This window comes from Erinaceus europaeus, chromosome 6 (assembly GCF_950295315.1).
Source record: "Erinaceus europaeus chromosome 6, mEriEur2.1, whole genome shotgun sequence".
Taxonomy (NCBI): domain Eukaryota; kingdom Metazoa; phylum Chordata; class Mammalia; order Eulipotyphla; family Erinaceidae; genus Erinaceus; species Erinaceus europaeus.
In genome coordinates this window covers 59,119,674-59,144,737 of record NC_080167.1, presented here as the reverse complement: position 1 = coordinate 59,144,737, position 25,064 = coordinate 59,119,674, and the positions used below count along the sequence as shown (strand labels likewise).

Here is a 25,064-nt window from a genome sequence, read left to right as displayed (position 1 = left end):
TTCTTGTAGTTGTGGAAAAATATCAGTGATACATTTCCTGCCATTACCTTAAGCTAATCTTTTTATATGGCAAAGTTTTCAAATTCACAATTTACTAGACATAGTCACAAACTATTGTACTTATAATTCACACTTCCTGATCTTCCCCCCCCCACTAATTTCTGCTTCTCCAACGTCTTAACTATAATTTTTTCCCTTCTTCAGCAAGAGTTGCCGCAGGAAAACAAAAGTAAAACCAAAGGATTTTGTACCTCATAAACAAGAGATTAAATCTCCTGTGAGATAAGAGCAGGTAAAGGAGACAGAAGCTTGTGAGTAATGCTTCACATTCTCACTTCCCTGCCCTAGAATTTTTTTGCCTTTACAACTGAGAGACTTTCAGTCACATTTAGAAAACATCTCTGAGAACCTTCTATGTAAGATGCCACAAGACAGACACTGCTCTCAATGAAAAGAGCTAAGAGTCCAAGGAGAATCTAACAATGAAAGAGAGAAAATCTACAAGAAAAATTGCTGTGATTCATTTTAGAGCTATAACAACTAGTAAATAATTCGCAATTTTATAAAAATAAATTTAAGGGGCGGGGTAGATAGCATAATCGTTATGCAAATAGACTCTCATGCCTGAGGCTCCAAAGTCCCAAATTCAATCCACTGCACCACTATAAACCAGAGCTAATCTTACCAGAGCAGTGCTCTAGTAAGATTAAATAAATAAATATAAATTTAATATTAGTTAATTAAGATTTACTTTGATATCTGTATTCTGACAAAATACGCATAGATTTTACCATCTTAAAGTGTACAATTCAGTGACACTTAGTGCATATACAATTCTATCCAACCATCACCTACCAAGTTCCAGAATATTTCATCATCTAACAGGAAACCCACAGATGTTAAGCAGCCTTGTCCCTTCTTCTTTCAATTCTTAAGAAAGCACTAGCTTGCTTTTGTCTAAGGATTTACATATTCTGGATATTTCACATAAATGAAATCATATAATATGTAGTCTTTTGTATTTGGTTTCTTTCTAGTATATTTTCAAAGTTCATTCATGGTATAACATGTATCAGTACTTCACTTTATAGCTGATAATATTCTATTATTCGGATATGTTGTATTTTGCTTTTGTGAGTAATGCAACTATAGGCATTGGTGTATAACTTTTTTAAAAAGATTTTTCTGATGTTTATTTATTTATTTATTCCCTTTTGTTGCCTTTTTTTGTTGTAGTTATTATTGTTGTTGTTATTGCTATTGTTATTGTAGGATAGGACAGAGAGAAATGGAGAGAGGAGAGGAAGACAGGGGGAGAGAAAGACACTGCAGACCTGCTTCACCACCTGTGAAGCGACTCCCCTGCAGGTGAGGAGCCAGGGGCTAGAACCAGGATCCTTACACCGGTTCTTGCTTTGCGCCACTTGCGCTTAACCCACTGTGCTACTGCCCAACTCCCAGGTGTATAACTTTTATTTGAACACCTGTTTTCAATTCTTTGGGTAATATGGTAACTATGTTGAACTTACCGAGTAACAACTAAACTGCTTCCCATAGTAGCTGCTGCACAATTTTATATCCCTGCCAGCAATGTAGGAGGGTTTCAGTTTTTCCACAACTCTGCTAATACGTCTAATATTCAGTTTATTCTTTTTATTATAACCATCCTAGCAGGTAAAATGGTGCCTTGTTATGGTTTTTGATTTGACTTCCCTAATGATTAATGCTTTTTTTAAAAAAATTTTTTTTGTTTGTTTTTCCCTTTTGTTGTCCTTGGTTTTTTTTTTTTTTTAATTTAAGTATTTGTTATTGGATAGAGACAGAGAGAAATTGAGAGAGAATGGGGAGGTAGAGAGGAAGAGAGACAGAGAGACGCCTGCAGATCTGCTTCACCGCCTGTGAAGCAACTCCCTTACAGGTGGGGAGTCGGGGCTTGAACAGGGATTCTAACCCGCTCCTTGTGCTTTGTGACACGTGCACTTAACCCACTGCGCTACTGCCTGACCCTCTTGTTGTCCTTGATTTTTCATTGTTGTGGTTATTATTATTGTTGTTGTTGATGATGTCATCATTGTTGGATAGGACAGAGAGAAATGGAGAGAGGAGGAGAGGATAGAAAGGGGGAGAGAAAGATAGACACTTGCAGACCTGCTTCACCGCTTGTGAAGCAACCCCTACCCCCCCGCAGGTGGGGAGCCGGGGGCTCCAACTGGGTTCCTTACCCTGGCAGGTCCTTGAGCTTCACACCATGTGCATTTAAACTGCTGCACTATCGCGACCCCGATGCTGTTTTTTTGTTTGTTTGTTTGTCTTACTATTTTACTTATTTTAATGGGAGACTTACAGAGAGAAGGAGAGACCAAAGCACAGCTCAGCTCTAGCTTGTGGTTGTGCTGGGGACTGAACTTGGGACCTCAGAGCCATGGGCATGAGAGTCTTTTGCATGATCATTACACTATCTCCCCAGTCCTTTGACTACTGCTCTTAAGCACCTTTTCAAGATTGCTGGTGGTCATCTTCTTTAGAAAAATGTCTAGTGAAGACCTTTGACCATTTTAAATCAGACTGTTTGTCCTTTCATCACCCAAATAGAAATTCCACCTTAAAGATACATACTTAGGTTATGATGAAGTAGCAAGCTGAAATAAACAGTCTAAGCCCTACTATTGCTAAGTGGCACTGTACAGAATAATAAAGCAGAAGGTGAAAGCAAAGGGATGAATATGGGATGATCTCACTCATAGAAGTTGAAAAACAAGGTCAGAAGGGAAAACACAGTGCAGAATTTGGACTAGAGTTGGTGTATTGCACCAAAGTAAAAGATTCTGGCGTAGGGGGGAGGGTTTATGTTCTGAAACATGAAGGCAGAGGAGGGCCCATTGGAGGTTGAATTGTTATGTGGAAAACTGGGAAATGTTACGCATGTACAAACTATTGTATTTTACTGTTCACTGTAAACAATTACTCCCCCAATAAAGAAAATTTTAAAAAGTAGATGAAAACTGGAACACTCTAATAACCCTTTAAAAAGCTGACATGCTTACATACTCAGTTAAAAGAGAAAAATGCTTGATTAATTCTCCCATTACACACATTCTCTTTCCTTTTGAGTGTTTTTCTTCCCCTTGCTTCAAAACAGTCTCATAGTTTAATTAGCTAGGTTTCATCTTCTTTAAGAATTGTTTAAAAAAAAAAACCTTTTGTTTGCCTAGGACTCCATATATTTCCCTAAGATTGCTCCTATAACTTTAATACTCCCATTCATAGAAATTCAGCTTTGTGCACAATTTCATTAAAATTTGAAATGTTCTCCTTTTGTTTATTAACAGTAGTGGAGAAAAGCTGCATATTTGCCCCAAGGTAAAATACTCTAAAGATATTATGAGCAGTTCAAATAATTTTAATTTCTATTAACACCCTAATAGTTCTAATACCTACAGGTTCACAATTGTATCCAAACTACTAAATTTCTTTCTTATTTAACTTTATGCAGCTCTAGGGAATGAACTCAGGGCCTCATCATGTGTGATACCACAGAGCAGCCTCCAAGACCCATGTCGTTAATTTAGAGAGAGAGAAATCTGTGGAGCTTCTCCTGGTGCCAACATAGTCCCCGTGCTCAACTGCTGGGTTTCCCGCATGGTGCAAGCAAGACCTACAAAACCTCACATATAACCAATTCTCTTTTAAATTGTACATTCTGTTCTACTATTGAATAAACAGAGAATGTTGTCATTCACAAGAGCTTCTGCTAGATCATCATAATTAGCCAGTCTTGAAGAGCCAGAGCTGCAATCTGCTGAACTGTGGGGACCACATCCAGAAGAGGCCTTGGTAAAGGTATCACATCTGAGTTAAATGAGTAAAGAACAGAAATCAGCAAAATTTAAATTTAAAAAGGAAAACATGCAATTAAGCATATACGCCAATAAAGAAATTAAGGGAAAAAACAATAACAGAACTATCCTCTAAAGGTAAAAGGGGATATTTAGAAGTATCACGTGGGCCAAGACATAGACTAATACTGTCTGTGCAGCAATTACCAAAGCAGAATCACATGGATTGGGATGAGTTTTAATCCATAGGAGACAGGTGGGTGGTGCAGAGGGTCAAGTGCCCATGGCGCAAAGCACAAGGACTGGAGTAAGGATTCCAGTTCGACCGCCCAGCTCCCCACCTGCAGGGGATTTGCTTCATAGGCGGTAAAGCAGGTCTGCAGGTGTCTTACCTTTCTCTCCCCTCTCTGTCTTCTCTTCCCCTCTCCATTTCTCTCTGTCCTATCTAACAACAGCAGCATAACAACAGTGGTAAAACAACAAAGGCAACAAAAGAAAACATTTAAAAAATAATTTAAAATCTGGCATTTCAATAAAACTTAGAAAAAAAATTTTAAGTTTTAATCCATGGTTTGATAAACACTATCTGTGTGACCCAGTAGGGCATCCAGAGATGCACTGGGAAAAGTTCCTAACCACATAGGACAGAGCCTGGCATGCAGTGCAGGTGAGTGAGCATGCAAGTGGCAGAGGGAGTAGGTTTCCCCTAGCCTTTGTAATCTTCTCAATGATGTCTTCTAGTTGGTCTTTTTCTGAGTCTTCTCCAAACCCAAATGAACTGTTGTATCTAAATCAGAGCCAGGGGAGCCAGAGAACCAACCACATGACAGAGGCCTTGCCTTCACAAAGCGCTGCAAATTCAAATTCCTGCCACTATTTCCAAATAGTAGTAAAGTCTTTGAGATAAGAAGTATAGCACATCACTAATTCTTATAATACTCATCCTAGGGTTGAATGCATAGTAGTGTGTCATCATCATCACAATAAAAGTAGCCTAAATTTATCAAACATTTACTATTTACACACATTATTGTACAAGACTTTTCTATATTCACTGAACTCTCTTAAACCTATGAAGTAGATCCCATGTTGTGTCTGGTTTTTTATTTTAATTATTTTTTTCCATCTTCAGTGTTATTGCTGGGCTGGGTTCCTGTACTATGTATGAATCCACTGCTCCTGGAGGCCATTGTTTCCCATTTTATTGCCCTTGTTGTTGCCCTCATCAGTTGTTGTTGTTGTCATTGCTGTGGTTAGATAGAACAGAGAGAAATCAAGAGAGGAGGGGAAGATAGAGAGGAGGAGAGAAAAACATTTGCAGACCTACTTTACCGCTTGTAAAGCGACCCTCCTGCATGTAGGGAGCCAGGGCTGGAACCAGGATTCTTGCACAGGTCCTTGCGCTTCGCGCCACATGTGCTTAACCAGCTGCGCTACCACCCAGCACCCCGTTATGTCTTTTATAAATAAGGAAATTAAGACAAAGAAAGGTTTAGGAGAGGGTGAGCAGTGACACACCTGTTTGAGGGCACACATTACAATGTGCAAGGACCCCAGTTCAAATCCTGTTTAAGCCCCCACCACCCACAGAAGGGAAGCTTCACAAGTGGTGAAGCAGTGCTGTAGGTGTCTCTATTTCTCCCTCTCTATCTCCCCTTCCCCTTTCAATTCCTGTCTCTATCAAATAAATAAAAGAAAAAACTTAAAGATTAAAAAAAAAAAAAAACTTTAAAAAAGAAAGGCTAAGGAAATCATCAGGTACCTAACAAATGATGTGCAATGTGGGAGTTGGGCAGTAGTGCAGCAGGAAGCGCAGGTGGCGCAAAGTGCAAGGACCGGTATTAGGATCCCAGTTCGAGCCCCCGGCTCCCCACCTGCAGGGGAGTCTCTTCACAAGCAGTGAAGCAGGTCTGCAGGTGTCTATCTTTCTCTCCCCCTCTCTGTCTTCCCCTCGTTTCTCCATTTCTCTGTGTCTTATCCAACAATGATGACATCAATAACAATAATAACTACAACAATAAAACAAGGGCAACAAAAGAAAAAATTAAAAATTTATTTAAAAAAAATGATGTGCAATGTAAAAAATGCAGGCATTCTTCACCTTCCAGACACTAAGTTGCAGACACTACCATGATTCCACCCTAACTTCTCTAAGCAGACTACTTCACCAGTGTCATGTGTCCTGGAACCTCACCTCTCCAGAACCCTGCTCCACTAGGGAAAGATAGAAACAGGCTGGGGGTATGGATCGGCCTGCCAATGCCCAAATCCACTGGAGAAGCAATCACAGAAGCCAGAACTCCTATCTTCTGCACCCCCAAAGCAGCTTTGATCCATACACCCAGTGGAGGAGAAGTGATAGGAGGAAGAGGGTAAGAGGGCTCTGAACTCCAGCTCCATCAGGTCGAGAAGGGGAGAGATATTTGAATGTAGTAATAGGGTTATGTGTGGCTTAGAGGGGAAGAGAGGACTGAACCTGGAAGGAAAAGGAGGCAATTATGTACAAACGTAGACAGTTGTAGACATAACAGTTAACCCATGTTTGCAGCTTGGGAGAACCACAGTGGTTTGCAATGGAATGACTTGGAATTCAGAACTCTGGTGGTGAGAACAATGTGGAATTATACCCCTGTTGACATGTAATTTTGTAAATCAATATTAAATCTCCAATATAAAGATAAAAAAAGAAATGTAGGCATTCTTTATGATAATTGTTTATGTAGCTATGTAAAAAAAAATTTTTTTTTCTTCTACCAGAGAACTGATCAGCTCTGGCTGATGGTGGGGCAGGGGACTGAACCTGGAATTTCAGATCATCAGCAGAGTCTCTTTGCATAACCACTATGCTATCTACCCTCACCCAACTATGTAAAAATAAGGCAGGGAAGACAAGTAATAATTATATTTTTGTTTCAGTGTTATATTATTCCAACTCTTTATATTAACTTTTTCTATAAAATATGCAAAATAGTCAACTGCTGTGTGTGCTTTAAATGAAGGTGCTTTAGACTAAGATTAGAAAAATAATGGGGACTGAATGATGGCACACCTGATTGAGCACACATGTTACAAGGTTCAAGCCCCTGGTCCCTACCTGCAGAGGGAAAGCTTTGCTAGTGGTGAGGCAGTGTTGCAAGTGTCTCTCTGTCTCTCTTCCTTTCTATCTGCTCCTTATTTCTCAATTTCCATCCAAAGATTAAAAAAGAAGAAGAAAAAAGGTAATGGAGTGGGGGAGATAGCCTAATGGTTATGCAAAGAGACCTTCATGCCTAAGGCTCCAAAGTCTCAGCTTTAATCCCCCACACCACCGTAAACTAGAGCTGGGCAGTGCTCTGGTGTAAACACACACACACACATGAAAAGAGAAAACTGATGATAGAGTTCAGATTGAAGCAAAGAGCCAGTTGACTTTGTAATCTTTAATTTACAGCAAGATATTATTATTGCACCTTTTCTTCCAAAACATACCTGAGTGATCTATAAAAGCAACTATTAATTCTTTTGTAATGGTATAGCCAAAGAAATTTGACATATAAGAAACACTTTTCTTTTTTTCCTTTCCATTTTAGTTGATAGGACAGAAAGAAACTAAGAGGAGAGAGAGAGAGTAGGGAGAGAAAGATAGACACCTGTAGCCCTGCTTCACTACTCATGAAGCAGCCACCCAGCAGATGGGAAAAAGGGGAGCAGGAGCCCGAGTCTGAGTCCTTGTGCATGGTAACATGTGTGCTAAATTGGGTGCACTACCACTGGCCCCCAAGATAAAAACATTTACAACATGAATGATTAATGCAAAATAAATACCATATAACACACATAGCAAGGTTTGTGCTCGCTACAGAGACACTTAAAGATAGGACCTGTGATGTTTCATCATGTCTTGATTTCATTTAGTCATTATTTTAATGTCTAAATTGACCTGGTTAGATGATCTTAAAAAGGCCACTGATGGGACAGGGTGGTGGGCACCCAGCTGAGAACACATATACACTGCTCAAAAATTCTCCATCCAAAATAAAATAATAAAATATCTTAAAAAGGCCACGGTTGCAGGTTTGAATCTCCCACCAGCTGGTTTATTTTGCATCTACCTCCACTCAGCATCTCACAGTAGCTCTCAAGGAGAACTCAAAAGGCAGCTACACATACCTTAACTAGACAGCCATTGGCATATAAAGGCCTAAATAGATTCCCTTCACATAACATTGCAATTTAATAGGAACTCCTAGAACCAACAAGAAAGAGTTTACTACCTTTGAGGAAACAAAGATCCCAAGGATAGAAAGCAATTAAGAAATATCAATAGTGAAAGACAACTATCAGACGGTTTGACTCATATGTAGAAGCTAGAGATTTGATGTATATGAACGTGCCAGAGGGAGGGGGATCCATATAAAACAAGCAAGCAAACTAAGACGAGAAACTCTGGTGCTTATCTCTGGGAGACGGAAAGGTGGGGGTATAGAACTGTGGTGGTGGGTGTGGTGTGGAACTATACACTGTGATCTTACCATCTTATAACATAAAATTTAAAAAAAATCAGTAAGTTCTAGTTCTAGTTTGGCCACTAAGTCACTAAGTGATGAGGGCAATTAAGTGACCTTCCTTGGGTTTAAGTATACACACAAAAGAAGACACCTCCTCTACCTAGCTAATCTAACTTTTAAGAAATGTGAAAACACTTAGGAAAATATTAATTACTCCTTCCTTTAACCTGTTTAAGTATGCTGAACATCTGCTCTATGCTAAGTATTGTGCTAGGCATGGAATGTATAGTTAGTGGAGAAAACAGAAACTAAATCATTATAATTGTGGTAAGTACTATGAAAAAGAAATAGTAGGAGCAAGGAAAGCATAAATCAAGAGATCAACTTACTGTGAGGCCTTCAGGAAGGCTTCCCTAAAGAATTAACATCTAAAAAGACCTATAAACAGTGAGTAGAAATTAATTAGGCAAAGACATGTAGGAAAGTGTAAGAAAAATTTCTAATTAGAGAAGGTCATAAAAAAATCCAACTTTAAAGTGAAATTGAGAAATAACTATTCAGTTTAAAAATACTTAAACTAACATTAAATTTCAATCCACAAAATTTGTCATTTCTAAACTTGACTTCTGTAAACTCATCTACTATTTGAATTTTAATCATCTAGTTTTCCCTAAAATGAGACCCTAATCCTCACTTTATTATTTTCTTCTTCTGTACCATGCTTAGATAACAGGACAAGTAAATGTCATGTAGGAACAAAGGCTTGGAACACAGGGAAAATAATCCTGTTTATAGAACTCATTGTTAGATACACATAGGCTCAAAAAAAGTATATTGCCCACCTAAGCAAATATAACAAACCTTTCTTTCTTTAAAAAATTGGTGCTGGGAGCTGGGTAGTAGTGCAGTCGGTTAAGCACACGGGGCCCAAAGCGCAAGTTCTGGCTTAAGGATCCTGGTTCAAGCCCTGGCTCCCCACCTGTAGGGGAGTCACCTCACAGGCGGTGAAACAGGTCTGCAGGTGTCTATCTTTCTCTCTCCCTCCCTGTCTTCCCCTCCTCTCTCCATTTCTCTTTGTCCTATCTAACAATGATGACATCAAAAACAACAATAATAACTACAGCAGCAACAACAACAAAGGGCAACAAAAGGGAAAATAAATATTTTTTAAAAGTTATTGCTTTGAACTAATACTACATTCCCAACTCTTAAGACATTTTCTATATTGACAAAATATATCAAATGTACATAACAAATTAGTTTTTAGAAGTCATACTACAAATTACCTTTTCAGCTTCTATATTGTCTAAAAGCTTTTGTAAGAGCATTATTATAAATGCATACCATACACTTTTTCTTCTCATGCCAGTTGAGGTGTTAGACTACTAATCTGAAAGTTTTTACCTTGCCCCAGACACATATAACTTAAAATCATTTTAATTCAATACACTTATTTTCTTGAATTCTTCAGCCATTAAATTACTTCAATCTGTGAATTAGTTCCTCACAGCCTTGTTTAAAAGTATTATGCAAACTTCTCTATTCCTACTCTTCTGAAAGTATGCATGACTGATTTGCTTTTTTTTTTTTTTTTGCCTCCAGGATTACTGCTGGGGCCTAGATGCTATTTTTTCCCTTTTGCTGTTCTTGTTGTTTATCATTGCTGTTGTTGTTATTGGATTGAACAGAGAGAAATTTTAAAAGGAGGGGAAGACAGAGAGGGGGAGACAGAAAGACACTTGCAGACCTGCTTTACTCTTGTGAAGTGACCCCCCCCCCGCAGGTAGGGAACTTGGGGCTTGAACCGGGATCTTTATGCCCGTCCATGTGCTTTGTACCAGACCTTAATTCTACTGCCCAGACCTTGATTCGCCATTTTACTAGAGAGTATTATACATAGAATATTCCAAAAAGTTTATCTCCACATTCCTTTCCAAATAACTGATTCAAAAGAAATTTATAGCTACTTAATTTATATGGTTTATTTGCAAGCAGTTTACAAATATTTTCTTGGAGTTTGTACTAGCTTATTTCAGAAGGCCTCCTAATAAACCTAAAAGTGGAGTTGTAGTTTAGTTTGCCATAAAACCTGATTCTTACATATTATAATTAAATAACTAACTCCAGTTGCTTAAATTTTATAATTGATAGAAATAATGTATTATCTCTACTATTACAGTCATGTGTTACTGATTAATCAAATTCAGTTTTTTTAAGTAGCTACAAGATGTAATGGTTCAAGTACAAAGTTTGAGGGCACATGAATAGATATTATAACAAATATTAAACTTTCTAAAGTTTTCAGCTATGTACTTTTAGAAGAAATGAAATCTCAATGAGAAAAAATAACTCGAAGTTATAGACACTGTACACAGGTCTGTCTAGCAACAATTCTGATGAAAAATCCAGCCTAATCTTATCTGTTGATATATACTCTGAAGAAACTAACTTGCAGCATGTTGCTGTAGTATTTTTATGGTGGGGGGGATGTTTATTAAGGCAAATTCTCTTGTTAGCACCTCAGAAACTCAATGAAAAATATTAGAGATTTCAAATGAAATAGAACTCCATGAATAATTTTCATCTTGAACATTCCTTTTACACTGAATTAAAAGTTACAAGTAAGTGAACTACCTAGTCATCATGATGTCTATATGGAAAATGTTTCCACATTATTTTTAATTCAAAATATCTATTTATCTAAATAGCTCACTAGGGGGAAAGTGAAAAACCAAATCCTCTCAAGCAAACAGAGAGTACATCAAAGTCAAGGTATGTCAAAGGAATAAAATTCACCTTGTGCCACCAAAATAAAGTCACTTGACTCAAAAGAAAGCTTCATCATAAAACTTATACTGTGAACCATTCAAAGTCATTCTTAAAGAATAAACTATTTGAATTGTTTCATAATTGACTATTGAAATTTTTCATAGCACTATTTGAGAGATTATCTTGGAAAATCCATTACCTTTCTTGAGTTAAAATAACAAAGAAATACTAAAATTAAATCTAAGTAACATGAACTGTTAAAATTAGTTCCTCAGGAAAAGATAAGCTTTAGCATTTCTTCAAGACACTAGTCAAATGTACTTAACTTCAGCACATTATACTCTTTATATCCCTTCCCTATTAGTTACATCATACGTGAAAGTAGCTACTTGAGTGTTACGTCTAAGTTACTTAAGTTTGGTGACCTCTCAGTCTAACAGTTTAGATTGACTGAAATCCATTATCTACATTGTACATTGATCAGAAGAGATAACCTGCCACTCTAACCTGTTGTACTAAATAATCTTTGATACTAAAATGTGATAGTCTGTATCTTTTTTTTTATATATTTATTTTATTTATTTATTCCCTTTGTTGCCCTTGTTTTTTTATTGTTGTAGTTATTATTGTTGTTGTCGTTGTTGGATAGGACAGAGAGAAATGGAGAGAGGAGGGGAAGACAGAGAGGAGGAGAGAAAAATAGACACCTGCAGACCTGCTTCACCGCCTGTGAAGGGACTCCCCTGCAGGTGGGGAGCCGGGGCTGGAACCGGGATCCTTATGCCGGTCCTTGTGCTTTGCACCACCTGCGCCTAACCCACTGCGCTTAACCCGCTGCGCTACAGCCCAACTCCCTGATAGTCTGTATCTTAAGTGTATCTTTATTTTCATTTCTCAGTGTCAAATTTCTAAATATCAACCATTGGTGCTTTTTAAAAATATTTATCTGTAAATACTGTTCAGAAATTAGATATCTATAACAAACAAGTGGTGGAACTGGTGGCAAAAAAGAAATGTAAAGAATAAGTGCATTTTAAACAATGCAATGTAATCTAACATGCATGAGCCCAAATCTATGAAACACTGTGTGCCCAGTACTGTTCTGGGTACTCTGAGGAGTATGCTGACATGCTTGTACATGAGTATACAGACACATACAGGAGAAAATGAATTCACATGAAACACTTTCAGAACAAAAGATTGTCAACTTGAAAAAAGACTTTTTTTTTTTAACCCAAATGGAGAAGAGATTAGTGGTTGCCCAATGTTAGGGACAAAAGTGATGTGAGCTTGGTTATACAGGGTAACACACAGAGTCCTTGTGAAAGAAATGTTCTGTATCTTGACGAGGGTGGTGACTGATACACGTGGGATAAAGCTGGACAGAACTAAACACACAAATGCAAGTAAAGCTAAGGGAAGATGAATAAAAGCAATGCATTTAATCAATGTCTAGATGTATTATCACACCAGTTTTGATACACATGGGATCTATGCATTTTTCCCTACACTCTAAATGAACCTGTAATTATCTCAAGTTTTTAAGTGTTAAAGATTTATAAAGTATACTTTCAGTTCTAAATAAGTCAACCAAATATATATATGAAATCACTACCTCTGGACTCTCCTGAAATATGCCCAGTAATTTTCTTTTAAACTTTAATGAGTTTTAAACATCACATGATATATGTTGAATAGTGATACAGTAAATATGCTACCTAAGAGTTCAAATGTTTGTAGAATCATCCTTAATCAGGTGTTATCTCTACCTTTCCCCGTCAGATGAGTTCGGGCTGAGTGGCTGAATGACAGACAGCACTGCATCAGGGACCATTAAAGGTAGGTTTCCACCTACTTTGAATCTCTTGGGGATAAATTTCAAGCAAAGACGGGCTCCTTCTATGCCCCAGAAGCGAAAGGATGTGTCAATCGCTCTAGAATTCCTTTGCTTGTGAGCAAGTGCAAGGTGATCAGAGGCGGTGGCATGCATAGGGTGGCTTTGCATTAGCATCCAGAAGAAATGAGCCTCAAGGGGTAGATTCCCCTACAGGCAAAATGCCTTTCAGGCAATTAAATGTTGCAAGAAAGAACGGAGATGGGGACGTCAGGGCCACGGCTCCGCGCGTCCAGGGACGCAGGTGAGGGACGAGGCAAGGCAGGAGCTTGGCGACTTGGGGGTCGGAGACCCGGTGACACAGTGCCGGTAGAGCGGGCGACAGGCGGGCGGCACGGACGTCCCCACGTTTAAGGTCTGGTCGCCGACTCCGCCATCACCTGCCAGAGCGGGTCGGGAGCCTCAGCCCTCCTGGCGGCTCCTCAAGCTGGTCCGTCGGGGCGCTGCGCCGCCCGCCCTCCCGGGGGCGCCACCCCGCAGGCGCCATTTCGGCCTCCCGGCTCCCGCCGCTCTCCACCTGCGGCGGATCGGCGCCTGGATCGCCTGCCCGGGTCGCCCGCCTGTCAACCCGTCGGGGCGCCCACCCGCTAGCCCACCGGGCCGGACCCCAGCGCCGCCTCCCAGCCGCGGCGCCGCTGCTCTTTGTGCCCGCGGTCTGTTCCGGGGCGGGGGGCGCCTGGGAGCCCTTATGGCGAGACTTAGGGTCGGGATCCGGGCGGGAACGACCCAGACGACGGTTGGGTTCTCGCAGAGGACGGTCCATTGGGTCCCCGCGTCTCCCGGGTAACCGACCGGAACCGGAACTCGGCCGTCTCGCGGCCAGCTGCCGGTCCCGGGCGTGACGTCACGGCCGCGGCGTCAAGTCCCGGCAGCCCCGAGGGAGCCCTGTGGTCCGCGTGTCCCCAGCCCCCTAGCTGCGGCGGGGGTCGTCCCCCGTCTAGTGTCGCCGCCTGGCCGGGTGCAGGCCTCCGCCGGGTGTGCAGGATTATAAAGGGCTCTGTATGCAGATTCCACTGGGGCTGGGGGAGCGAGGTGCACGGTGAGAACCCGGCGACGTGCCGGGAGACAGGCGGACAGAGTGCAGTGGTCTGGGCTTCGACAGTACTGGGAAATCTCTGGTGTGATCTGATAACCGCTGCTGTGTGTCAGTGCAACCTTAATGTCGAGTGTTTTCCCCTGTGGTTCAGTGTTTTTGCGTAGATGGCATTTCTGACTTCGGGATTCCTAAAAGGTCAAGACAACCGTTTTCATACATATAATTTTACTACACTGAAAGCAATGAATAAGCACTCCCAGAGATTCAATGAGAAAAGCAGAAGAGGAAACAATAATAATAATAATCTTGTCCCTGTGGTTTTATCTTTACTACTGTCTTTATCTTAAAATTTAGGTTTTATTTTGTTGACTGAGTTTTAAGTATTGTACCAAAGTAAAAAAAAAAAAAAAAAAGCACTCTGGGTGGAGGGTGAGGGTAGCTTTTTAGCTTCACTAGAGCGGGGTGGGGGTAGGGACACAGACCTTTGGTGGTGGAAATGGTGTTAATATACACTCCTATTAAAAAAATAGGTCTTATTTTGTTGCCAAATGACATTTCTAAAAGGAAAGAGTCTTCCTGGAAAGTCTTGGTTCAAAGATTATCTCAACCAGACTTCATTAGTTTACATAACTTTATATAACCCAACTTCTCTTCAGAAGACAGTCTCACTTGTTTCTAGCTTAACTGAAAACTATATACCAAATGTTTCAGCGATAGGTGTCAACTTTAGGTGATTCTCAGTTGAAGCTACAATTTCACTAGATGTCAAGTGGGTAGACAGCGACAACTGCTATTAAGTAGTGGTAAGACAAGAGAACTTCTTGAAGCATGCAAAAATGTAGCTGGTTCTCATGATAGGGATGAGCTTTTCCATAATCTCTGAGGTCTCACTCTGATCTGAGTTCTGTGGTAAAGCCCTTGTATTTTGTGGACTCCCAGACAGTTGGGGAATGGACTAGCAATCAGAGAGAAGTATAAAGGTGTGCTTAACAAGATCTTTACTACCCTCCAGGGATGTTACTTGCCTTCAGCTCTGCAACTGAGAAATCAGTAGTACCCACTGTCCTTCTGTTGAACTTTACGGCATAGTGATTTCCTGTTTCACTGAAGAAACAGGTTCTTTAAAATTAAAGGTTTGTGTGTCCTCACTTTGAGATATAGGAGGGAAAGAGACTGAGCAAATAATTGAAGTTACAAACAAAACTTTATTATAATTATCAGTTCCTTCTTGCAATGTTTTTTAAAGTCCCATATTTGGTTTCATTACTTAAATAATACAAACTACTGATCTACCATAGTTGCCATTTTTTACCAACTGATTTACTGTGTAGTTTTAACTTTGAAATTCTTGAAAGTTCAATTGTGGAAAAGGTTTCTAAATATATAAGCTTAGCAGTCTATGTAGGAAACACTACAAAGTTTGAAAACTTGAATTCAAGTATTAATGTTTTAATTGATTTATATCTCTCTGTCCCAAACAATGTCTACAGGTTAAATTGTATTGTTCCAAATAAAACAATAGGGATTCCTACTTTGTACCTGAAATTGGGCACATTAAAAAAGTTAGATTTCTCTTTAAGCTAGTTTTCCTTTTTAAGTACTTAAAATTAAATGAAGAAATGGAACTAAAATGAGCATAATGTACATTTAAGTCAGTTGTTATTTATTCAAATATTAAACATAGGAACTTTTTTTAAACTTACAGTCAATCTAGATTTTCTGACCCACTGTTCAATTTACTCATCTCTCCCCCCAACAATTTATTAATCTTAAAGTAAAACACCTTAAAATGAAATACTCTAGAACATTGAGTTCCCTATGATCACATTCATATCTCTAACAGTTAAGAATGAAAACTATTTAAAGGGATATTTCAGGGTTTTTTTTTTAAAGAGTTCTATGTAAGATTACTGTTTTTAAAAAACACCAGATGACTTTAAACACAGATATACATTGTACTTGACACTAAACTATATATTTTATTGAGAATGAAACATCTGAATAACTTACAAAACTGCCTTTATGAAGGATTTGTTTGAAAGATGGCTCCTTTTGTAAATAAAATAATCACATGCAATTTCAAAATCACTTCTGCAATTAATTATACTTAGACTGTAGAAGACAGCACTATAAAGTTAGCTTTTAAATTTCTCTTAAGCTTTCTCTTTAAAACCTGCACTGGAGATTCAGAAAACCCCACTATATTGAGAATGTAACCTACATTTGCCTAAAAGAAATTGATAACTTGAGCATACATGTATTTTTCTTCAGCTTCAGCTGACTTTTAAAAGTTGAGACATTATAGGTGTTAAGGAGATATTAGCAGACACATTTAAAGTGTTGTTGAAGTTACTATATATTCTTCCAACAAGCCAAATATATTAAATATCAACATATGCCAGATGCATTGCTAGTAACAGAATAAAATGCCTTCTATAATAGATATTCTAGTGAAAGTTCTACAAATACTAATACATTCAAGAGGCATCTACTGAAAGTTGCCACTGTTTTAAGAGTTGTAATTGCTCTAAGTACTATGTTTTTGAAAGCAGACTTAAGACAACTCAATGAAGGGGTGAGAATATCTAAAGAATCACTTTAAATTTTTTGTCTTAAGAAAAATTAGCTGATTTTTATGTAGGTGTTAAATCTCCTTCCCCAAATAATGGCAGTGTGGTGCTAGCCTTTAAAGGGGCTTCAGTTTAGTGACTGCAGCTAATTATTTAAGTTGTGAGGATACAGAGATTAGTCTCCCAACTCCTAATTGACTTGGTGAATTAACTCCAATTTTACTTACTTGAATTGAAAATAAACATATTAAAAGATAATTAAATTGTGTATAATGGGGAAGCAGACGGAGGCCATGGTAGTAAATGTTGCATCCCCCCCTTCGGGAAAATCTCGAGTGTTCCAGATTGAGTGGAGCACACCAGTCAGCTACGTAGAAGAGACCGGGCAAGATCAGCACTTCAGTACTAGTGTAGCGTTCAGTGTGTTTTCTACTATCTGGCGTTCAGACTTTTAAAGCCAGTTCTCTACATTTTAAACTTAAAAGTTCCTACGTTTCTCTTAGTGTCAAGGTAAAAAAAAAAAAAATGTTAAAAATGACTGAGAAGTGCGGCCCATAGTCCCAATGCTACACCTGTCGGTAGCTTCCTATTCCAGTAATTCTCGGTGGATGCTGAGATGGAGCTCATCTCTTTCCATTCATAAAGAAAGTGGTGTGTGTGTGGGGGGGGGGGGGTCTGCACAGGAATGGCATCACAGGGAGCAACTAGCTGAAAGTGGTTGATGCTAAAAACTGGGCAGTCCTAAAGCTATGGAACTTGTCTAACCATCAGATCATTGCTTCTTAACTTACTACCTAAGTATATCTTTTCTAAAGATGTTGCTAAATCATCCTTGAAACTTGGTCTCAAACCCGAGTTACCAGATAGAAATCTGGTCAGAGAAGCTGGCCAACCGCCTGCTCTGCACCCTGGGACCCCAGCCCTTTAAGACCTCTGTGCTTTTGAACTTGTCTCAGAGAAGGCTGCTTTCCCCACTTTGTCTTGAGGACTGAACACAAAAGACAGACTTGGAAAGTGGCACCGAAGACCCCCGGAGGCCACCCACCCAGCACACATCCCAGTCGGCACCCCTGGGGCGGCGGCCCTAGGGTGCGGGTCCGACGGGGCTGCAAGGCGACTCAGCAGGTCCAGAGCGATGTGCGCGGCTGCCATTGCAAAGGGGGGCGCGGCGGGTCACCCCGCCCCGGGTGGGCGCTGGTCCCCAGCTGCGGGCGCTGACTGGCACCTGCGCTGAGCTTTGCTGGGGGTGGTGGGCCCCGGAGGTGGGGGACGTACCACCGCGCCCACCCAAGGTCCCGGGTTTTGTCCCTTGTCCCAAGTCCCTGCAGCTCCAGCCCGCATCTCCACGCATCTTATAGGGGAGTGGGGCGCCAGTACTCGGGTAGGGTCCCGCTGGCTTGACTCAGAAGCTGGCGGGCCCCGCAGCAAGCCGCCCCACGAAGCGGGGGCGCGGGGCCAGGCGCGGCCCGAGGGCGCGGAAGTGGCGGAGCTCCAGCGGTCTCCCGCCAGACTCCCGGTGGGTCGCGGGTCGGGGCCCCCCAGCACTCCAGCATCTGCAGGGGGGCGGGCCCTCGAGCTGCGAGGCCTCGGTGCTTTCGCTTTGCACCGGGCTTGGAGCTCGGGTGGCAGTCGCTGCGCCGGCTCGCCGCAGCCCCGGGTTCGAGCCTCACGGTGGCGGGCTGACCACAGGGCCTGGGCCGTGCAGCCAGGGAACCTCCGGGCCGCGCCAGCACGCCTCCCCCTCTCTACTCCGTCACTGCAGTCGGGAGAGCCCTCGGAAGGGGAAGGGGCCTAAACTTCCTGGGTTGGAGGGCGGGGAAGTGCGGGGACAGCCTCACTCCCGGCCCGCCGCGTAGGCCCCAGGTCCAGGGCGTGAGGACCCCAAGCGGATTGGGGAATGTGTGTGGGGACACATCACTGCGCATGTGCAAGCCCCAACGCTTGACGTCATTTTGTTATAGCAAATCCCGAGTCCAAACTTCTGGCTCATTGATTAATTGCTGTGAGAATCACTGACTGTATCCTCCGACTCCTAGAAGATACTGCCAAAAATAGGAACTTTTCAAACGTCTACTTTCACAAACAGCACAGACTCGGTTACTCTGCACAACAGCGCCACCCATCCCACCCACCTCCCAAATTGTGGGTGTGGAGAGATCCCGACTGGCTCCTCAGTGCAGACGCTCATTCTGAAAGAAAAGATACTCGCGCTACAATTTTCAAGCTCATTAACCCAAGAAGGTAGTAAAACACAGCTCCTGTAAGCTTAAACTTTGATATTTCAGAGGAAACCTTTGAATAGTGCTAACTTTGGATTACTCTGATTCACCGCTTATCCCAAAGGTCTCCCCTGTTTATTAAAGTGAAGGATAAAAGTTATCACGTGGAAAACATAAAAAGAGAAGTGACTAAAGAAAAACTATACCTGCCCCACTACTAAGCTGCATCTAGTCTTAAGGAAATGAAATACAAAGAAAGGCTTCTCGGTGCTGGCTTTTCTTGGTGAGTTACTTTTAACTTAAGTCTTGGAGGTTTATAAGTAGAATAAAAGTACACTAATAATGACAGTGTAGCTATGGTCATATCTCAAATAGAGTTGCAAACTTACTAACAAACTCTTGGTTAGAGTGTCTTTAATAAAAGACAACAAATAGGAACAGTGAAGATAAAGCTTTCTGGTACCACAGCTAGATATGTAGATTAAAAAAATGTGAGCTTGTTCACAGTACTTTAAATGTATGGCAATCTTATGAGTGATACCAAATAAATGGTATCAGTTATCTTTCTGAAAAAGAATATTTCCAGAACTCACTGCACACTATTATAATAAAACAGATTGTCTTGCTCTAGTCTCTAAATTTTAGGTTCCTATGAGTTATTTCTATAGAAGTTCATAAAAGTGTATTTTCTCATATCTAATTAAAATATTGTTTTATTATTTTGTCGTGAACTTAAAATATTGTAATGTATCTCCTTATCAGTATACTTCAAAGTGATAAGAACTTTAATAGGTGAATAATTGGAACAGAGTGATCCTTTGGTCGTAGTGTACATCTGTGTATGTGGTAGTGTTGTTGGTGGTGGGGGTTGTCCACTGGATCTCATAACCTCTTTTCCTCTAGAAAATAATAGGAAAGTTTGAAGAGAACCCAAGTTAAAATATTTTAAGAAAAATTGTCATGAGGCATTTTTAGAAAGAAACAGCTGGTAAACACATTTCCCCAAACTTACTCTCACTGAGTTCTTCAGTTACACTAAAAAACAAACTAATGAATCATGTTCAAAGTAAAAACACTCTCGAGTTAATTACTGATAACAACTTTCTGAGCAGTAAGGAGCTTTTCTGAACATCACTGTATCTTCCCAGTACAGTTATATTTAAGTACTTTGGAAGTTTGTTTATTAAACATTGAAGTTTTGAGGAGGTTGGAAGGGAGTCAAAATTGTGTGGTAAGATACTATAGAAATGTAACTGATTCCAGTAAAAGGTCCTTGTACAGAAATACATTATGGAAATGACGTGGCTGTCAGACCTAATTGTTTGGCTTTGGAATCCTCCTAGAAGAAATTCTACAGCCTTGAGGGTGTAGTCTCAAAAGCAGCAGCATTTCTGGTTTCAGTTTAAATAAAACAATGAAATCCATCATTATTCAAGTCAATGGCGATAATTCACATGAATATGAATGCACTTTGATCTTATCCTTCAATTCATTGAAAGACACAGTCCTAATGAAAAAGGGAGATAATCTCTTTAACTTGGTCCAAAGCAAGTTGTTGGAGCTTTTCTTTCTTGAAAGACCCCAGTAAGGAACATTTCACTAAAGCCTTGCTTTCCTATTTTAAGGTGGTGATGGGGGTGTTTGGGTAAGCAACAGGTCATTATGTTACCTCCAGGAGTCTAGGAGTGCGAACTTTCTTCTTTGAAATCAACTGTATTATTTAATGAACTTGACATTTTGTGAAGTTTAATGGTGAGCCACTTTTATAACATCATACCTAAGAGTCATTTTAGTAGGCACTGAATTTACCATTAGACATGACTAAGACGTGTTAACTACTTTCAATATGTTTTAGGTGTTATTTAAATTAAATGGGATTTTTTAAGATGCACTGTCTTGAAATTTGCAACACCCACTAAAACTACTTAAGTGATCCTGTTGAATTGTGAAGACTACTGATGCCTAAGCCATAAGATATTATGTAAGTCACTGTAACAGTCTCTTACTACTGATCAATGTTCAGTTTGTTAGGAAAATCAGCAAAGTTATAGGTCCTTATCTATCATTTGTCACTCTCCTTAGAATTCTGGAAACATCTATCAGTACAATGTACCACTTCTGAAATATAATTAAGTAATATATGTGTGAATAAAGATCTGATGAATACCACCAGAGCAGAAAAATGTCGGGTTCACTAGAGCTATCCAAATGTTTTAGTAGGGATTTTTCTTTTCCTGCAGTATCCTGGAAGTTCAACATATATTTAAGTAATGTTTAAAAAAAAAAGGAGAAAAAAATTCCAGAGCATACAAAGATAAATACAACAGGGACTTTAAACAGAAATTTCAGTAATCTGTGATTTACATGACATTTCAATCCTTTAAGGACACTCAGCTGGCTAATTTAATGACCATTTAAAGCAGAGGCAATCATTAATAGGAAAGAAATCTGACAATACAGCTATTTCCCAGGTCATCCTACCAGTTAAAAGAGTTTTCAGGAAGGTTTCAAGATTTTTCTTCAGTAAAAACCTGTTTTAAACACTAAGGAGAGTTCTGTTATGAAAACTAAGTGTCCTAATGTTACAGGGCAAAAAGATTCTTTTCTGTTATTGTCAATCAATTTCTGTGTGCATGAGACCATTTAGTCAGCACTGCCGAGGGCTGATGTGCTTCATCAAATGAAATGAGGGTTGGGGTGGGGTACCCCACCCACTAAAGAAAGAGAGTCTGGATGTAGTGTATGGTTTGGTTTTCATGCAAACCATGCGTGGCCGACAAAGAAGAGGGAATATGGTCGCGTTTGTTTGTAGTTCTAGCCCGGAGGAAAGTCGGGGGTTACCAAGATCATATGCATCCATAAGCTCCTCTTTGTGCCAATGATATTAGAGAATTAGATAGTGAGTGGGCTCCTTGACTTCTTTCTTCACCACCATCCTTATTTCTGATGTCAAGAAAGACTTTCTAGTAGACTGGCGATGGACAAAGCATTAAGTTGGGAATGAGAAGACCAGGGGGACGAAGGGGTGCGCCGCCCCTACCTCAGGGGGCGGGGGCTCAGGTGCAGGCTCCCCGCGGCGGGGCTCTGTGGGCTCTGTGCGGCCCACATTGTCTGCGCTGGAGGCGGGGCCCAGCCGGGGAGCCTGCTCCCGGCCGAGCTGCGGGTCCCGGAGGACGTGGAGGCCCGGGGCGGGAGCGAGAGACCTCAAACGCGCAGCCCCCAGAGTCCCCGGTGCGCGACCCTGAGGTAGAGGAGCAGGAGGCGCGGCGCGGCCCGGGCTGCAAATCGCCGTCGTGTGGTTGCTACTGGCAACCGAGCCTCTGCAGAGCTTACGGCCCTGCAGTCCCCGGAACGAAGGTGGAGGCGAGGGGAGGCGGCTGCGGCGCTCAGGCCGCCCCCAGCCCCCGGCCGAGCGCCTCGGGGCTTTGGGGTCAGGCTGGCAGCTGCTGCAGAAGCGTCAAACCATAGGCGCCCTGCGTGAAAGCAACATGGCAGCGGTGGCTCGAAGACCCGGCTCCCGCTGGGCGCCGGCGAGGCGGGGGTTGTGAGTCGGGCTGCGCGCCCACCCGCCCGCAAGCCGAGCGCGGGGGCCCGACCAGCCCCGCTGGGCCCCGGGCCCCGCACCCCGACGAGCGAGGGCGGCTGCCTCGCCTTCCTCCTCGGCCCTTTGTTCTCCACTCGCTTCCGGGGCTCGCCCAGGAAACCCTCGAAGACGCGGCCGCCGGGGGTGGGACAGCCGCCAGCGGGCCGCCCAAGACCCTCTGGCTCCCCTGGTCTGGGAGAAAGAGCCCGCGGCGCTGGGGTTACCCCGCAACCAAAGCCCCCGAGGGGGCGCCTCCCGTGCTGCCCGCCGTGCGCTCCTCACCGAGAGCTCGGGGCGGCGAGGCTGGCGGACAGGCACCGGGCCGCCTCCACCCGTGCTGGAGGGGAGGCGGCGTCTCAAGATGCGGGACGCCCAGTCCCCGCTCAGGGCCCCTGTCGCTCCGCACCGGCCCTGAGCGCGGCGGGGTGCGGGGGGAGCCGACCGTCGGTGCCGTCCGCCGGTAGCGGGGGCGGCAGGCAGTGACGGGGCGGGGAACCGGGAATCGGCGGGAGCGCGCCGGCGCGTGGTCCCAGCTCCTCGCGGAGCAGCAGCCGTGACGCTCCGCACAACGTGCTGCAGAAACGCCGAGATCCGCCACCAAATGGCGGCTCCTGAAGGCTGCTGCGCTCGCCCGGTGTCGCCCATTTTAGACCGCTTTCGTTTCTCCGCCGTCACCCCGACACTCCTCCCCGAGTCTGCCCTTGCACCTCACGCCACCCCCCGCAGCTCTGGGGGACGGGGGGCCCCGTGAGTCCCGGCAGAGGTGGCGTCCCGGCGATCCTGCAGCTGCGGGCTCTGCAGGATGCGGGTAGCGACCCGTCCCGAGAGGCTGCCCCCGCCCAGGTCCGCCCTGCCCCGGGCCCGCAAGGCGTCGCCGGCGGCTCCAGTGTCGTGGCCCTCGACCCGGGTTCGAGAGGCAGGTCCCGCAGTCCGCCCTCCTGGACACTTCCCGGGGACCGGAGCCCGCGCTTCCCCAGGAACTAGCCCCCGCCCGGGCCCGTGCGGCGACTTCTAGGTGGCTCTTCTCTGCGCGGTTAGCGGCCCCACTGCCCAGACCGGAACCCCCAGGGCAGCCCGCGGGCGCAGAGGGGCCGGGGTTTGCAAGGGAGGCGACGACAGGGAACGTCCCGCCGGGATGTGCTGCTGCCTCAGGCTTAAGTCAAAGCCGCGGCCTCGCGGGGCACCAAGGCTCTGCTACCCTGGGGAAGCCCTCTGAGGCCGCTGCGGGGCGCGAGGTCCCGGTGCGGTGATGAGGCGTCGTTTTCCTGCCTCTCCAGTCGAATTGGGCCTGAAAAGTCGGCTTTCAAAATTTGGCGGGAGCGGAGGACGGCCGAGCAGAGAGCGGCGCGAGGCGAGCGGCGCACGCGCAAAATGGCCTCCGGGTGGCCGTGGCTCGCGCGCGGAGTCGGGCGGAATCCCCGCGGTGCCCTCGGCCGCCGGGCCCGGCTGAACCGCCTTCCGCTCTGCCGGGAGCCGCGCGTTAGCAGCAGGGCCGAGGGAGTGGTCGTTTCCCCCCCCAAAGTGGGGTCTGGGTACCGGCGTCCTGGCTGGGAAGGCGGCACTATCCGGAGAAGAGAAGCTATTTTCTGCAGAAGCGCCCTGTGGCTCTTCGCCGGGCACTGGAACTTAGACTAAGGAAGCCTGCCTATGCTTCTCTCTCTTTTTAGGAAGCCGCTCTCCCCACCCTAGTTCCCTTCTTGCCTGGCTTTACCTTCCCAGAGCTCTCCTGCCTTCGGCTTTGTCTGGATGCCCCCCCCCCCCCCCCCCCCCGCCTTGGGGCGCCTAGACCCAATTACTCTGATAGCCTCTGGAGCCATCCCCGCCACTTTTTCATTCCTTCCACCACAATTTTCGACGCTTTCCCGGAGTATCCTGGCGGGAAGCCTCCCAAAGACGAGTCTCCAGGCCCTGGGTTCCAGCTTACTGAGGACGGAGCCTTGGAGTGCCCCGAATCCGCAGGGAGCTCGAAATCACATCCACGGGGAAGTCTGGGTTAACACCCAAACATCAGTGCAAGAAGTTAACACTATTACTCAAATGTTGGGAGCTCTGAGAGAGCAAGACCTGCTAGTTTTGTTACTCTCCAGATCGTCTCAGGAAGGGGTGTTTTCAAGACACGAATGGAAATAATTTAATTCAGTCTACGGACTTTTTAAAAAATATATTGAGTGCTTAATATCTAGTGGGAAGGTTAAGTGAAACTTCGGGATGAATTTCCTCTAAGCACTTGAACTTCTCCAGAAAACTCACAAAGATTCTAGAGTAACCTTTCCAGTGAGAAATGACTTGGGTGTCGTCGAAGATAAAAGCTCATAGTCAAGTCTTCATGTGAGAGTTCTAGAAATTGCACACTAAGAAAAAGAAACTGGTGCAAAAAAGGAAATCCGTTTCAAGAAAAGAAGAAAGACGTTTTAAAAATTAACTGCGGAAACAGGAAACACTTGACTGTAAACATTTTTGGAGGCTTTCATAATCAAAACTGGGCGATTTTGAGATTTGCAAGGTCGACAGATGCCTAGTCTTTGCGGGACTATTTCCCAACTCTGATTTACTGGCAGAACTTCTACTGTATGCTACACTCTCTTCTTTGTAATGCATCTATCAGAATTCTGTGATCATACTTTAGTTTGAAGCTTTCTTCTGGAGGTAGTCAGATTAGAAATAACCTAT

At 43.3% G+C, this 25,064-nt stretch overlaps 1 long non-coding RNA gene across 1 annotated transcript in view; it reads left to right on the top strand.

Moving 5' to 3' along the window:
• LOC132539021 (uncharacterized) overlaps positions 1-14,613 on the top strand; it is an 87,485-nt gene extending 72,872 nt beyond the window's left edge. The window contains exons 3-4 of the long non-coding RNA XR_009550332.1: positions 12,875-12,931; positions 14,174-14,613. This is a non-coding gene — a long non-coding RNA (uncharacterized LOC132539021). The remainder of the gene's footprint in view (positions 1-12,874; positions 12,932-14,173) is intronic.
• The last annotated feature ends 10,451 nt before the right edge of the window (positions 14,614-25,064 follow it).